This window comes from Acipenser ruthenus, chromosome 23 (genome assembly GCF_902713425.1).
Source record: "Acipenser ruthenus chromosome 23, fAciRut3.2 maternal haplotype, whole genome shotgun sequence".
In the NCBI taxonomy this organism is placed as follows: Eukaryota; Metazoa; Chordata; class Actinopteri; order Acipenseriformes; family Acipenseridae; genus Acipenser; species Acipenser ruthenus.
The window spans coordinates 5798748-5816085 of NC_081211.1; the positions used below are offsets into that span (position 1 = coordinate 5798748).

Below are 17338 nucleotides of genomic sequence, written 5' to 3' on the forward strand. Positions count from 1 at the left end.
AAGTGTGTAATTTAGCTTTCTGCGCACGCTAGTTTGCTTAGCAGAAGTAGTATTGAAATGACATATTGCCATACTTTTTTTTTTTTTTACTTAAAAAAAAAATACGTTTTGTTATCCACAAAGAGGAACCACTTATTGAGTTAAAGTGTGTAATAAAATATTTAAAAACTGAAGTGATGTAGATTATTTCTTCATTTATAACCCAATTAAACATCCCTGCCCTGCAACAATGGGGCCCACAAAGTAATGTGTAAGTAAACAAGGTACCACTAAAGGCCATTCCCTGTACTGAATTGTTTTTCATTTGAGTTCATATCTCTCTCTCTCTCTCTCTCTCTCTCTCTCTCTCTCTCTCTCTCTATATATATATATATATATATACTAATCAGGTGCAGTCTCTGTATAGCATCTGACATCTGACAAGCTTTGAATCCGAGGTGGCGTACTGCAAAAAATTAAAATACAGAAAAATGGGAAACACCAAATGGAGCGAGAATCAAATAATAACAATGGCGAGAATACAAAGGAATCATCATCAACTCCCAAACAGCTACATCAAGGGCAAGACTGATCCTAATGAAAGATTAACGACCTGCTGAGTCCAAACTCCATGCATATCAAGACAGGATCCGACAACAAAAGGTGAGAAAAGCTCTTAGTATTGTGTATGTGGGCAAGAGGAAATGCAGGGTCATACCCTGTTTACACTTTAAAAGCTGTGGGAAAGCTGCTACTCATTCTAATCTGTTGTGATAGATAGATATACTTAATTTGCATAGCATTCTTCAGAGTGTCGTAATCGGCGTTTTGCGTATGTTCTCGTCTTTTCTGGCCATTTTAGATTTTTGCTCGGAACACAAAAAACAGTTGGAAAGTTCAAACACCGCCACAAAGCCGGAGGTCGGAAAAGCTTTGATCAGGGCCAGCGTCTTTATAGAAGTAAGAGCCAGTGGCATATAATGATCTGCCACTAGATGGTGCTATCGCTTACTTAGATAAAGTCACTGTTGCTTATTTCACCTGCATTACTTGTCTATGGCAGGCAGCTAGAACTGAAGAGCAGCTCTTGAACACATAGTGACTGTACCATTTATAAAATAATAAATATAACATTTTGTAAATAAATTAGATTTGAAACTGCTTAAAACACCCTTTATTTGTTCTATTTGTAAAAAGTATAATTAAAAAAACAGCAGTAAATTACTTGACTAAAGCAATTTGAGAGTCCTACACCTTTTAAACATTATTTGTTTGTTTATTTAGCAGATGCCTTTATCCAAGGCGACTTACAGAGACTAGGGTGTGTGAACTATGCATCAGCTGCAGTGTCACTTACAATTATGTCTCACCCGAAAGACAGAGCACAAGGAGGTTAAGTGACTTGCTCAGGGTCACACAATGAGTCAGTGGCTGAGGTGGGATTTGAACCTGGTTACAAGTCCTTTTCTTTAACCACTGGACCAAACATCCTTTAACATTGTAGAAAATAAAGACAGCATGCTAGATCGCCGTGTAAACTTGAAGAATCAACTGGCCCACTGTAGGGACAGTGTGTGTCATATTGATGTAGGGTGGTGTCAGTCATTGCTACCCTTCACTGTTGCAAACCTGGGGACTCTTCATTGTCAAGCTTTGCCCTCTGATTCACTGTTCAGGAGCTCCTCTTGCCTCTTCTTATCAGCGCAGACATGCAGCTGTTTGCCTGCAGGCTGCCGGGGTTAGCTGCCTTGAGTGTGAGTCAGAGATAGTGCTTCTCACTCAGCCCCCGCCCTGTGTGCTGTTTGTCTGAAGCACTAACACCTACAATGACCTTTAGAAGGTCATTGTATACCCCAGATTATACCCCAATTTACCCCCAGTAAAAGCATCAGCAGAGCACAGAGCTGTAATTATGGGCAGCAGTGTGGAGTAGTGGTTAGGGCTCTGGACTCTTGACCGGAGGGTTGTGGGTTCAATCCCCAGTGGAGGACACTGCTGTTGTACCCTTGAGCAAGGTACTTTACCTAGATTGCTCCAGTAAAAACCCAACTGTATAAATGGGTAATTGTATGTAAAAATAATGTGATATCTGTATAATGTGAAATAATGTATAATGTGATATCTTGTAACAATTGTAAGTCGCCCTGGATAAGGGCGTCTGCTAAGAATTAAATAATAATAATAAAATAATAATTAAAACTCATAAGAAACAAAGTCAAGTAGACAAATGTTCGTCTAGGACCAGGTAAGAACAGTCAGTACAAGACTGGCCGCTGCAACTTAGAAGTAGGAGGAAGTTCTAACTCTTTGTCCTTGTCTATATTATCTTGCATCACCTGTTTGTCACATTTGTACAGCCTTCCATTTCTGTTCAAACAGACATGCATTTAAGAAGATTCCAAACCAGAGGAGGCCATTCAGCCCTTCAGGACTCATCCGGTTCCTAGTAGCTGGTTAATCTCAAAAGTTACGTCTTAAAGGATCCCAACAATTCAGCATCACCGGCATAACCTCACCAGTCTCTGTCTAATGAAGCGCCCCCTACCCTCTGTTCCAAGTATATCGCCACTTCATTTCCAACTGGGTCCTGATTTTTATGTTTCACTATTGGCCACTGTGTCCACTCCTATTAAGATTCTAGAGTCTTCACAAAGTACTTTTGGTTATGTGGTGACCAGGACTGAACTCAGTCTGTGGAGTCTCAGCAGTGTGTTATATAGTCTTGTCAATATCTCCATTCTATCACAACAGAGTATCCTTCTCCTTCATATTGGTCCGCAGGTATTAGAGTCCCTCAGTACTCTCTGTGTTAAAACTGAGTGTCCTTTATAAAGGAAAATATTTACCTTTGTGTCGTCCCACAATGGAAAAGCCCCCTCTGTCCAAACTTACGGTGCTGCTCTAGGTTGCCATCTAGTGAGAGCAAAGGGAAGTAGACTTGACACCATTATGGATAACAGTTAAGAAATAGTTAAATAATTCTGTGTACAGAGTAAAAGCTATCGGATTCAACATGAAACCGATTAAAACTTTTATGTCCTTTGTAATAAAGATTATGTTTTACTGCTGCTTTCTAGTTTCAAAATGTTAACCCATTTATTGAAAAAGAAAAGGAAATTGTTGTGTCCTAGTAGACAGTATTTTACTGTCTCTTGTATTTCAGAATCACTGGACGAGGTGAGTCAACAGCGACGTCCTTTTATTAGTTTACAGAGAACAACCAATGAATACACAAGATGGTCTCTGCCATCCCATAATGCTCTGAGCTTGCGAAGTACGGCAAGTCACACAGAACACAACACATAACAGAAAATACTGAAACGGTACAAGCTAAGAGCTTATCTTTCCAGGTAATACATGACTCTAAGTGATCTTAATTTCCCCCAAAACAAACCAAGCAGGGTTTTTTTTTTCAAAGAACAAACCATGTTGTCGCTTGAAACCCACTTTCCTTAGTGTTTTGTGACTAGGGACCTGCATCCTCCATCACTTGTGCTTCAAGGGTATGTTATATTTAGCACAGCCTCTAAAATGGTGTATAAATCCTAGCAGATGCTGATGCAGACGCCACGCCTGATTAGTCATGCATCCCGAGCGCGTTCTCTCGCTGCCAAAAAAAAGGACCCTGTAGGAGCATTCAAATTATTGATCTTCGACCTGCTTCAGCAGGAGCCCAGGCAGACCCTCCAGACTCTTACCACTTTTCAATGCAACCCTTGTTGATGATGTATGAGAGGATTGCCCCCCAGAACTTTCCTGTACTGAATCATCTCAAAATGCTTCACAAAGCAAGGGAGTTTAGAGACGAGTGCAGTCACTGCAGTACGTACTCAGAAATAAAAAAAATGTTATGCTAGTTTACGTGTTAGTGACAGTTGTGATTGCCCACCACTGCCAAAAAGAAGATCTTTTGCATATGAATTCTGATCAACAGTTAGGTCAAGTGAATATGCACTAAATATACATTGAGGCACAGATTTAGCAGACGTAATAAATGAATGTACTGTAATATAGAGATGTTTACACTGTTTGGCCCAGGATCTCTCCTTTCCAGTCCTGTGTTAGCTGCCCCTGGTTAGAGGTCAAACAAGGAGGTGGTTGACAGAGGACCATCAAGCCCCCACAACGGAGATGAGAAGGCAGTGTGAAGGAAGAAAAATGAGCTTCTTTATGTAATTGGTTAGCAAAAAGTATTTAGAGAAGGGGGCTTGCCCCTAGAATTACACTAACGTGCTCCCCACAGTCTGATTAATTAGCTGAATATTGACATGAGAGTGCAAGAAAATCAAGCTGTACCATATATGGATTCTACAGTGGGGAGAAAAAAACATAGTGTCATAGTGAAAATGTTGGATTCTGCAGTTTCGCTTGAGACAACATCCCGTAGCACACACCGTTCCCCTTTTAAATGGATACTTTCTATCATCTACATGTTCTTACTATTTCACTTCTGACCTGTTTGATGATAGCCTATTATGTGTGTTCTGCAAGTGAAAATGCAACAGATTTCCTGAGAGAAAGGCATGGAAACAGAGGATGTTGTTCTACAACCTAGTGCACTACTAGATGTTTTGGAAGTTTCCAAAACTGCACATTTGAAACATGTATTGTGGATGGAGGTGCACAGCAGGAAGGGTTCATGGAATTATTTCGTTAGCTACAACCACTATAAACAAGAAATCAAATATTAGCACAATGTTACATATATCAAATGAGACTTACAGGTTTTAGGGTCATATTTTCAAAGCATTTCCTCAATGCTTTGATTAACTCCTATGTTTTTTAAAGGAGAAAAAAAAAACATCTTAATGAGAAACAGACAGTTTGAGAGTGCTTAAGAGAACTTGCATCAAATTACTCGATTGCTTAATTCCAGTTTTGTTAAATTAACGGGCGTTTTACCTCTTGCAAAAAATTAATTGAAAACTGAAGTAAACGCTTTGAAGATATATCCGTTAGAATCTTGCCCATGTTAGTGTCTCCACTGCAAAGTGTCCATCTGGTTTTGAAAGTACCCTGACAGTCATATGTAAAGCTCAATAAAACTATCATGAGCACAATTAAACAGTCACATATCTGAGTTCAAATCTGGTATTGAGTTATGACCCAGTGGACATTAGTCCTCAGTATCAACCTGTCACACAATTGGGTAAGGTTTTTAAGAGAGCTTGGAGGGAAAGCTTTTTGGAGATTTTGCAGGATGTATTTTGCTCTAAAACCCTAGAGAAAACAGACAGGTAGAATTTAAAGTTGGATAACTATTGTCCACACAATAACCAAGACATGTGGCAGGGTAATAACTGTCGGTTGTGAGCACCCTTTGACCCCCATTGGCAGTAAATGCATCTTTAATAACCCTCAGTCTACAGCAGATATGACTACATCCTGCTACACTGCAAGTTTGCAGTTTGGATTGTTTCATAGGGGAATGAATACTACCAACAGCAGAGGCAGGTTCCTGTCTTTTGACTACTAGACATTGTGAACAGAAAGTGATATAGTATCATGTGTTTGCCCATATTATTTTACAACCTTAAAATAAACAGATTATTGACATAGCAATCTCCAGTCAGCAAATTGCATTTCAGTGGTTAAAAAAAGTGAACGTGAATAATTTGTTTTAGAAAATTCCAAGCAGTTTTCAAATATAGTGCACACACAGCAAAGTGTTACACAACTGTATGTGCAAATAGAGCACCAGACATTATTAAATACATGATTTATTATTTTAATTTTTTTAGTGGAGACTTGTTGACTATTATTACTTTATTTGACTGGCAAATAATCAGTCGTTCTGCCCCTCAATAGGCGTTGTACTGTCAATCAAAAAAAAAAAAGATCTATATTGTTTAAACAGATTTGTCTATTATTATTATTATTATTATTATTATTATTATTATTATTATTATTATTATTATTATTATATCATTTTGCAATTCAGAATAATATTTGCTATCCCTCAATTTGCATTTTAAATCTAGACCATTCAACTTTACTTTTACATTGAAACATTTCAAAATGTATAAGCATTATAAACTCCCTTGAGAAAATGTACATTGACTAGCAATAGCTGGATACACAAGGTATCCAGAGTCATGTTTATAAAACAAAACACAAAGTAATTTTCTGTATAATAGAAACTGTCAATCCCTGAGGGAGCCCAAATCTGCAGGACAACATTAACCCCGGTGTAGTGTTATTTTCAGGTATGCAGATAAAAAGTGCGCGAAACAACGAATATTTCTCATATGCAATACATTGGGTCTTGTACATTTTCTTTACTTCTGCAACTTTGCAATGGACTTCTCATTTTGTCTTGTTCATCGTGAATTGTTTTTTCTTTTTAGAGAAATTGACTGTATACTATATATGTATAATTAATGGTTTGCAAAAATATATAATTAATGGTAAATATACCTAAATTGCACCTGTACCAAAATATTACAGCGTACCACTTCCTAACATTACAAGGGTCAAGTTTTGGTACGCGTACCACATTGTGACGATGCACCACTTTATAACACTACACCAGTACTGACTAATTCATTTTAGTAACTGAGAACTGAGTAACTGAGAACCAGGACTTCAAAACCTGAATGGTCTGCAATCCAAACCTGCAGCAGCTAGGGTTCATGTTATATTACCCTGCTGGCCTGCCTGCTTCCTTTCTGTCTGTCTGCCTGTGTGAAGACTTTAGAGCTGTCAGGAATTCCAAGGGAATTAAAAGGGTTCCAAAAGGCTGGTGAAGTTCTCTGGAGACTTTGCACTCTGCTGTCATTTTCTAAATTAAAACTCCTTTTTTGCCATTTAAAAACTAAAAACACAAACCGAAACGAAGACCTTATTTCAAACAGACCACAATATTTTAACACATCTTTGTAGTGTCACTATATATTTATAACTTCAAATTGAACAGGTTTACCTTTATTAAAAAAAAAATAATAATAATAATTAAAGACTAGAGTGCACCACTGGATGGCTCTTCCTGTATTATAATACTATAATAAGAACAAGAAAATACTAAATAATCCAGGAGGGCTGGGATTACAATTCCAAGTGTCCAATTTTATGGTATTTACAGTAGCCCTGTATTTCAGTGTGTTTGGTTGATTGGTCAGGTCCTAAGTGTGGTTTTGAAAACTGGGAGGACCTATTGTAACTACTTGCAGACTCTGAACACTAGTACCAAACATTGTGCCCATTGTAGTCTCTGCCGTTGACGTTCAGTTTATTGCAGATCTGTACGCTGACATCACAAGGAGTGGAGGCAGGTGAATAAATAGAACCTTCCAACTCCCCCCACACTCCCACCATTCCCACACCTACCTGGTAAAAAAAAATCTCTACTTGCTTTTTCTTTAACCAATGCGATCACTACGCAACACTAAAACTAGGTGTGACAATTATTCCCTTTTTTTTTCAAAGGAAATGACTCATCGTGGATTGGTGTCTATAACGTAATGTTTACTTTTTCTTTTTGTTGTTGTAGAAGCTCAGAGAATTAAGAGAAATTAGGAGGCCAAAGTGAAGTTTGGTCAAATAACTTTCAGTGGCTATTTATTAACATCGTACAAAAATGACCTAAAATTACATTGATGTCACTGAAGGAGTTTTACAATGGGGCAACATAAGCGCTTTAGCTATTTCTAGATCTTCAATAGTTTTATATGACTACAGTGCTATCTCTGTATTAGATTTCTGTATTGTTGGTGTTCTGATGGTGTGCTGTCGTATCTTTATTGCCGTGTCCTGGATTATATCCTTTTTGGCCTGTCCTGGTTAAATAAATGCTCAATAAACAAAGCAAAAATTGAATGTACTGTGTGTCCTGTGCAAGTTTCCAGTTCATCCTATTCTTGAATCAGAACACAAATACATTAGAACCTTTCTTTCCATTCAGCAAAGTTTAACAAAATTCCACTCTGTCACCATGAGAAATCATAACTGAACTATTATGAGACCATGGCAACACAATGGATTTGGAACAAATATTGCCCATTGGTTCAGACATGGAAGCACACAAGCACTGCTATGGTACTGTCCTGGATCCGTGGTTCAAACCATCATGAAACCAACTGGATGAAACAACATGAAAATATTGCAGTCCCTGGTTCAAATCCCACCTCAGCCACTGACTCATTGTGTGACCCTGAGCAAGTCACTTAACCTCCTTGTGCTCCGTCTTTCGGGTGAGACGTAGTTGTAAGTGACTCTGCACCTGATGCATAGTTCACACACCCTAGTCTCTGTAAGTCGCCTTGGATAAAGGCGTCTGCTAAATAAACAAATAATAATAATAATAATAATAATAATAATAATAATAATAATAATAATAATAATAAACTGCTCTGTGGCAACCAGTGCCCTTAATACAGAATCATTGCCAATAAAGTTAATCGTATAAATGCATGGACTTCTAGGTGAGGATCTGACATCTAAAACACAAGGAACATTCATAAAGACGGTAGATTCAGTCCTATTAAATTGGGGGGGGGGGGCTAGGAAGGGACGGATCTTGCTTTTTTAACAGATCCTTAAATTCAGTATCTTACTTTCCAAATGGATTGGATTGTGCCCAGCAGGATTAGGTCATATCATTTGGGATCAGATTAAGGATTTAATTTGTTGTGAAAAGAGTTGTAGGGCAGTGTGGTACTGGAGAACTTCCACTAGCAGCGTGCACTTCTTGTGCTTGCTATTGTGACACAAAATTATAATGCACAGCCACTCAACACGTGTTCATCACATTACCTTACTGCAAGAGTCTGAAACAACTTAAGGACCACAATATTGTGCCCCATGCCGTCCCTATTGTTTAATAGCAGGACTGTGATATTGATGTACGTGCACATACAGTGTCAATATGGAATTATTTTCTGTACATATGAATTGTCAAGAGGCTAGGTAGTGAAGCAATGGGCAGCAGTGTGGAGTAGTGGTTAGGGCTCTGGACTCTTGACCGGAGGGTTGTGGGTTCAATCCCCAGTGGGGGACACTGCTGTTGTACCCTTGAGCAAGGTACTTTACCTAGATTGCTCCAGTAAAAACCCAACTGTATAAATGGGTAATTGTATGTAAAATAATGTGATATCTGTATAATGTGAAATAATGTATAATGTGATATCTTGTAACAATTGTAAGTCGCCCTGGATAAGGGCGTCTGCTAAGAAATAAATAATAATAATAATAATAATAGGTAGGGGTCTAAGTTGTGACAATTACAGCATGAAACAAAACAAAAACATTAACATGCTACGTCTATATTCAATTAATACTCAATGGTATTTTTGGAAATAAGTCACAAAAATAAACCTGTGTTAAACAAAGTAAAAAAATAATAATAAAGTGTACTTTAGCTGTTTTGTGCTTTTCTTTTCTACTAAAAATAACAATAATAAAATGGAGCGGTTTGTTCAGTAGAGAGGACGCGAATTAGCACGATGAAAGCAGCAATCCGCACTCCCTCCCCCACTCTCTCCTGCACCGAGCAATTCCTCAGATCTGACTTGTTATTACAGCCGAGAGAGCGAAAGAAAAGGTCTCTCCATTTTCTCCTCTTTTCCAACCCTGTCAAGGAACTGCAACCCAAAAGCTTTCTCGGCAGCTCCTAACTGTGTTTGCCCCGCCTGCAATTTCCATAACCTTAGCCATACCTTTTTTGGGCAACGAGGTGACGCAAACACCCGGGAAAGAATGGGCGGATATTTCGCCCGGAGTGTATTCTGAGCCTGGCTGCTCATTAAGTCCGGCTACTTACGCACTTCCTAGCGAGGAGACGGTACTCCGGTTGGAGAAGCGGGTTCTGTCGGGTTTACAGGCGGTCTTTACCGCAAGGAGGCGGTCTTTTTGGACGAGGGCCGTCCTTTTTTTTGCAAGGGTGGGTGGATGTTTTGGCAAACCCACCTTTCTCATTGTTTAGGACACTTTGGAATGTGATGGTTTGATCCTGCAGTGTGGGGAGGGGGAAGAGAGAGAGAGAGAGAGTGGGGGAAACCTCCAGTGTTTGTGCTATTGGCGTGCTGAACTTGTAAAAGGACTTTTTAAAGTGCGATCCTGTCTCTTTTGGGTCATACACACTGAGCTGATTGTTTGAGAGGGATATTGCGTCTTTCCCATATGGCAAGGTAAGAAGGCATGTGCTTATTTCTTTCAGAGTTGCTTGGCTGGGACACTGAAAACGAAGCTGCTGTGTGCGAGTGCTTTGACACGAACTGGTTATCGAAACTCCAACGAGTTTTTGTTTTCAGCCAAAGCCAAAGAAAGCCTCAACAATGCTGCTGAGACCAGGTGTGTGTGGTGCAGACTGCTGAAGCAGCTGTTAAAGATATTTCGGGATACCATACCGGGGGGCCGTTAATTAAAATAATGTTTATTTTATACGATATAACTTTTTAAAAACTCAACCGTGTGCTTTGGTTGAAAGGCGATTTCTTATGGAGCCGCATTCTACAGCAATGTATGTATATTATATATAGAGTAGGACTTGTTCTGACTGCTTGGCACAGTTTAACGACTTGTCAACCGTTGTCCGTTTCGCTTTTGTGTTTCTGCGTTGAAGGGTCGCTTAATGAACTTGGATTAAAAGCGCACAGCGGAAATGTTAGCATTTTAGATCCTTTAGTAATTCAACAACGCGCACTGCTGCGGCGAAATTAAATGAATTTACGTGCTTGCTTGGGAGTTTAGTTCTCCGGAAAGGAAGTGCTCTTGAACAGAACAATGTACCCACCGTGCAAGAAATGCTATAGTCTAGACTAGAGTGTTCCCAAATCAAAGGGGGGAACACGAACAGTGGAGTGGAACCACGGAGGTTTGAAGTTGTCATAATAAACTCTTTTAAGACTGCAGCGTTGCTAACTCCGCGTTAGTTACTGAAGCTGTTTAACAGATGTTGCCGTTTTGTGAAGTTGACTTTCTCGTTGGATACAGTTATACAACCCACACAGTGTATTAAGTTACAGCATGTATGACGCAAAAGTAAAAACAAACACAATACAACGCAGATCTGCTGCATAGCTCGCATCTCATTACGTTTGGTATTTTGCTTGCATTAGTCAAGTCAGAAAAGTGAAGTATTAAAACTAGAAATGATTCAATGTGAAGCCAGTGTCTGCCTATGTAATACATTGTACTCTGTTTCCAATGGCAAACTGAATTCCTTAATAAAATACAACTTGTTGTGGGATTACAATTGATAGTTACAAAAGATACTATATTCTGAAGGCTCCAAAATATGTAATACGAAATGGTTCTGTATACCATATACTTAGTGTTACATTTTTAAAATGCTCGAACATCTGCAAAGCTCCACTGTGTAATGTTAAGCGCCACCAACATTGATTGCAATGCCTCTTAAAATTGAATTTGCAGTATCTCCACTTTACAGCCCAATGCGACAGTAATCCATACTGCACACTTAGATTTAAAAGCACTAACTGTGCGCTGTCCTCGTTCATCAGCACACAGCTTGGTGCAGAACCTTTAGATTTGCAGATTGCTTCCATTGTGTTGTGGTATGGTTATGTACAGTGGAGGCTTTGAGATCTTCGGTCACTGTAAAGAGCTGACGTTTGAGGTTATCAGTCCAGTACAACGGAGTGATCTGATTGCAGTGGTTACCTTAGGCATCTCTCTTATGTACCACAAGTAAGCCTGCCTGATGTCCCTGGAGAATTGTTTAGAGGTGCAGAAGTGGACAAGGGATCCTGTTTTTTCATGTGAAAGTCTGCAAATAAGTAAGTGCACAGCCACTGCAGCATAAAAAATAAAATAAAAAGGTGGGGCTGAAATTGTGTTGCCTGCCTCAACCTGTCCTATATTGAAGTTGGCAGTGCTTTCCAGTAAACTGGAGTTTGACACAATTTAGGGGAGGTGGGTGAATTCTGAAGACTAGGAACCCATTCACACTTGCCAATTTAACATGGATATAAAGCTGTGGGCAGCAGTGTGGAGTAGTGGTTAGGGCTCTGGACTCTTGACCGGAGGGTTGTGGGTTAAATCCCTGGTGGGTGACACTGCTGCTGTACCCTTGAGCAAGGTACTTTACCTAGATTGCTCCAGTAAAAACCCAACTGTATAAATGGGTAATTGGATAATTGGATAAGGGCGTCTGCTAAGAAATAAATAATAATAATAATAATAATAAAGAAAATGTTCACTTGAGGAGCCTAGAGGGGAAACATGGAAGAAAGAAGGGTTATGCTTAGCAGTTCTGGCAGACCTATAGAACATGAGAGGTAATGCATTGAATTGCTTGTGCGTGCTGCATAGCATGGCCTCTAACCCTGCTTGCCATTGAACAGATTGAGACCTCCTTTTTGTTTTGTTTTGGCAAACGGAAAACCTAAACGGAGGTAGTGGGTTGCAAATTCACATCAATGAAAGGTGGACAACTGGGTTATATTTGTAGGGGTCTGGTTTAATTGGGGGAGTGATGTGTCGGGTGCAGGCTGCCGTTTCTCCAGTTCAGAGTTGCTTTTGCCTGTATTGCTTTGATGTGGCTATTTTAACTCGGTCAGTGCCGTACCAGAGACCTTGCCTCAGCAGTCCTCCTTACCTCGCTGTGTGCTTGTAAAGTAGTGTGCAGTGCAGGGCTATATTAAACCACTGCAGAATGGATACTGTTACACACATGTGCTAGTGGTGCTCTTCATTTTCTCTGCTTATTTTCCAGTATTCACTATTTCATTTACAGCAATTTGCTGTGATGCAGTACGGACAGTAGCTGACAGGTGTGCAGTTTTACAGTCACCCTGCTATTTCACTATCCTTTATAGTTTACAGTTGTAATGTGTACTGCAAGTCAAGCTTTGCAATAAAACAAGCGATTCAATATTCAAAACTTACACACAGATGTGACTTGAATAGAAACTGAAATAGTATTTTAATGACAGACTTTCCCCACCACAGCTGTAAGATCAAATTAAAAAAATAAGCCATCCATAACATGAATGGGTAGATCACCATGGCCTACATCAAGCATATGCACATGCTAAGATTGATGCCATGACAGACAAGAAGATGCCTCTATAGACGTTACCCCCAGAGTCCAATACTCTTATTAAATGGTGTTCAAGAATGACCAATCAGAATTTACTTACAAATGGATAAGCGGTCTTTTAGCTCTCTGGTTCAACCTTGGTGTTTGTATTTTTCACAACAGCATTTTGAAACAAATTGTTGTGTATATGTATAAGTACATGTAGAAAGTAAAGTATTTATATAACTTACCTAACTTAATGCATCTTTGCTACCGTCAAGCAATATCATTTTGCACATTGAAAGTTGCTGATGGCAAAGTTCCTGTTTCTTTTGTTTAAAAAAAAAAAAAAAAAAGTTATTTTATTCACATTCTGAATGCTTTGTAGATAAATTACGTCTCAATTTTGCAGGATTAAGAGTTTTGTTTGACAAAACTTCCTGACAAATAACGCACTGGATTTGTAGCATTTTGGTTCAATATGACAGCATCAAGAACTAACTGTACACATTACTCCCAGAACTAGTGTTAAGAGAATGTCCTTTTGGCATATTGTCTTGTGAGATGTTACACCTGGCTGAATAAACCCATATAATAACAGTTGAAATCGATCATTCACACTACGGTACAGTTCACAAGTCAAGCAACACATATAGCCTCTTTTTGTTTCACATTAACTTATGTTACTATATGCTTAACCTCTCCAAAAACACATAATAGGGAAGTAATAGAGATATTCCTATATCCCTGGCAACAGTGTAGCATATGTTTTATATTGTTGAAAATGAAAAGGACTAAAACTGTGTTTTATTTATTTGTTTTAATGTAGTCATTCCAACGAGTTAGGAATATTAAATTCAGAGTGCTACTATCTGGGACATTTATGTAATTTTGAGAAGACAAATGTGCCATCATAATGGTGTAACAGATATTTAGTATTTTGTTTTGCATAAGAGAGCTGTTTCAGTTAATGGCAGCTTTGGAGGTGATCCTTGGTATTGCCTCAAAGGGAGCTGTAATATATATATATATATATATATATATATATATATATATATATATATATATATATATATATATATATATAACACAGCTGTAATAAAAGAAAACAGATGAAGGAGGAAAAATGCAGACTACATACATTATTTATAATGTGGTTGAAGCTGTTTGTTGTGTTGCTTAGTAATACATATTGTAGTTGCACAACGTGTGATTGTGTAGAAATGGCTTGAAGCGAGAACTGCTTAACCCAATTTTAGGATGAGTTTGCAGACTAACTGGAGTTTACTCGCGGTCCCCAGGCTGGGAACCACTGGTCTAGATGTGTGTACAAACATCATTAGCTTGACACAGGGCACCTCCATACCCCACGATTCTGATACTCAGCAACTTGTGTTTTGCAAGTTTTATCACTGTTGGATAAGCTGGAAGGAATAATGAGGTGGAAGGGGCTGTCCCCTCATTTTGTCAGCCTTATGCTTTTTATCCTGTCCATGTTCGAGCTCTCAGTGGCATGTTTGATTGGTGCACAGTCGACCTTGGAAAATGTACTGCTCATACACTGCATAGCCACATGCTTATATTTCCTTATATTTCCTTGTTTCTGAGGACAGTCTGAATCAATTTGACGAAAACTGTCCACATGTACCTAAACTTACCTAAAAGTGAACTTCATGTTTGAATGATTGACATTGAACTCCAGACCTTGACACTGGCCCTGACCTAAGTCTCTGGGCTATTGGCCACAGCCTTGGCCTTGACTTGGAAGATCTCCGTGTGGAATCAAACACTTCAAATTGGCCTACTTCCCATCTGCTATTGGGACCAAACACAGTTTTAAATCAGTGGAGTTTGTTTACATTAGCAGCAGACCAATATCAAAAGAGTTTGACATGGGTATATGTCAGCCCGGACTGTCAGATAATTGTCTTTCCAAGTCTTGTTAATTTAGGGAGATGATCTAATGAGCCTCCAGTGCACGTGCTGCTTGAGGCAGGTTCAGTAGCAAACCCTGTACGGCAGAAAAAGCAGGCAGAATAGAAGACTGTTGAAGGAACATTGAAATTGGTGATCCAGATCATCCAAATCATTTTTCATCCAATTGACTCCTTCAGTCAATTCCATTCCGATGTAGTACTTTGTTTCAACTCCTTCCTTAATGACTTCATTGACCCTGCTGAGTGAAAGAGGCAAGGATGCCTATTCCTGACCTAGACAGATAATGGTATTTATGAATTGACATAAAGCCATTGACTCAAGGGGTTGTGTAACCCTTCATGGCCCACTTGATCTGAAATGACCAAACTGCAAATATACCAACAAAGTGATTTATAGCTTAGGCTATCTTTGACCTTTTGTGCAATGATAATTTGCAGATTGGATTGGAGACTGCAGATTGAGCTAGCACCAGTAGAGTTTGATATTGTAGCTCCACAAAGCTGTTTCATGATGTAGATGGAATGTGGAATTCAGTGCTTTCCTCTTATACCCCCGGAGGCGTGTACACGAATCAACCTTTTTTTAACAAGCTATCGGTGCTCCAAGTACCGTAGCGACCATTTTGATCACCATGGCATCATTTTAACCCTCGGCATCTTTACACACACTAAGATTCTTGCTGAAACTACTTCTTAGGCACATTACCGTTCACAGAGTGAAGATATTCTAATTTAAAGTCTATAAAAAGTATTTCTTGTTTGCTGTTTTTGAGTTACATGGTGTGATTCGTTTGCTTGTATGTGTTTAATATTAGAAAGTGCATTGCTAGTGTTGTGCCAGCGCTGTGATTGAAAGGATCTTGAGCTGGTAATTATAATCTAAGGGTGAGGCTTGTTAGTTCACACTTTAATAAGTGAATAGAAATTCTGAGCCAAAATGTTCTCATGGTAAGAAATCATTACGTTCATTAAAATTGCCTTTAGGGGGAAAGTATGTGCTTGGTTAAATATGAGGAATTTTGGACTTAAAATTATCTGAATGATGTATGGAGGCAAAATACTTATTCCTTGTTTTAATTGACTTAAAGTATGTACTGTATGCATATCAACTAAGATATTTTTCAGTACTTTCTACTGTTTTTTTTAGCAAAGTACATATGTAAATCTGTGTTCATTACTGCTTTTTATGTACATATTTCTTACCATTGAAAACATATTTTTGGGGAGCAGAACACTGGTAGACATGGGTACAAATGAACTATTATCAATTAGGGGATTTCTTTTAATTCATATATAAATTCTCGCCACTTGTTGTAAAGTATTACCTTGCAGTCCCTGCTAAACATATTTAAGAAGATGCTCTGTTAGTTGCAGTTCAAAACTGCTGAGAGGGCTTAAATCTCCTTAACTGAATATCACAAACAGGCTTCGCCAATACTGTGCGGGCTGATGGTGTCCAGGTCTTGTGAGAAATACAATTTGGCAAGTAGCCAAGTAGACAGAAGTCAGCTAATCACTTCCTTGGTCCCTGCAGGAGATGGGATGGGAGCAGCCAGGGAAGTAAAGCAGGGAGATGTTGACCTTGATACAGTTTATTACATCCCAACCTCCTCTCTCTCTCTCTCTCTCTCTCTCCTCTCTCTCTCTCTCTCTCTCTCTCTCTCTCTCTCTCTCTCTCTCTCTCTCTCTCTCTCTCTCTCTCTCTCTCTCTCTCTCTCTCTCTCTCTCTCTCTCTCTCTCTCTCTCTCTCTCTCTCTCTCTCTCTCTCTCTCTCTCTCTCTCTCTCTCTCTCTCGGGAAGCAGTGGTTTCTATTTTCCTATGCCAGTGTGGGGCCTGGCTTCAGCAGACAGCGGAACATGTTGTATTTCAGAATTAACTCCTCTGTAATTCAGGATAATTTAATTCCTGCAAGAAGTCTTTCCTAAATTAGTTTTTTTTTTTTTTTTTTTTTACAGGGGTATAGCTGTTTATGCACAGTGTTTCCAAATCCAAAATGAAATATCAAAAAGGTTTTTGCCTGTACCAGGGGCATGCAGTCCTTAAGATCCGAAGCCTACCATTAGTGTTTTTGTATGCAGCATTCGTTTGTATGAGACTACATGTGTACAGCTTTTCTGTGTATCTGAAAGACTTTCAATATTGAATAAATCATCTTGCACAGAGCATGTACTGTATAAACACTACAGCTGATCTCTGTATTTCACATGCATGTCTTTGAAAATACTGCAGTTAAATGATTAGGAAAAACAGTAATGACCGGTTTCACAGACCCTGATTAGCTCTAATTCTAGACTGCATTGCCTAAGATGATATTAGTTACAGTACAGGAAGTGCAAGAGCTAATCAGGGTGTGATACCAGCCGTAAGCATTTTACACTTGTAAAGCATTTAGACAATTTCTTTACAGTTCCCGGGGGAATAAAAGATTCCTGCTATACAGTA

The 17338-nt window shown here is 39.0% G+C and overlaps 1 protein-coding gene across 6 annotated transcripts in view; it reads left to right on the forward strand.

Moving 5' to 3' along the window:
- The first annotated feature begins 446 nt into the window (after positions 1-446).
- Positions 447-17338, forward strand: part of LOC117413259 (leucine zipper protein 1-like) — a 57095-nt gene continuing 40203 nt past the window's right edge. For 2 of the 6 annotated variants that reach the window (XM_034022163.3, XM_034022166.3), the window contains exon 1: positions 9696-10103. The gene's annotated coding sequence lies outside the window, so the exon portion shown is untranslated. Of the gene's footprint in view, positions 643-9692; positions 10104-10132; positions 10267-17338 lie in introns of those variants that run through there. The other 4 variants (XM_058997598.1, XM_058997599.1, XM_058997600.1 and 1 more) reach the window with 4 other exon arrangements.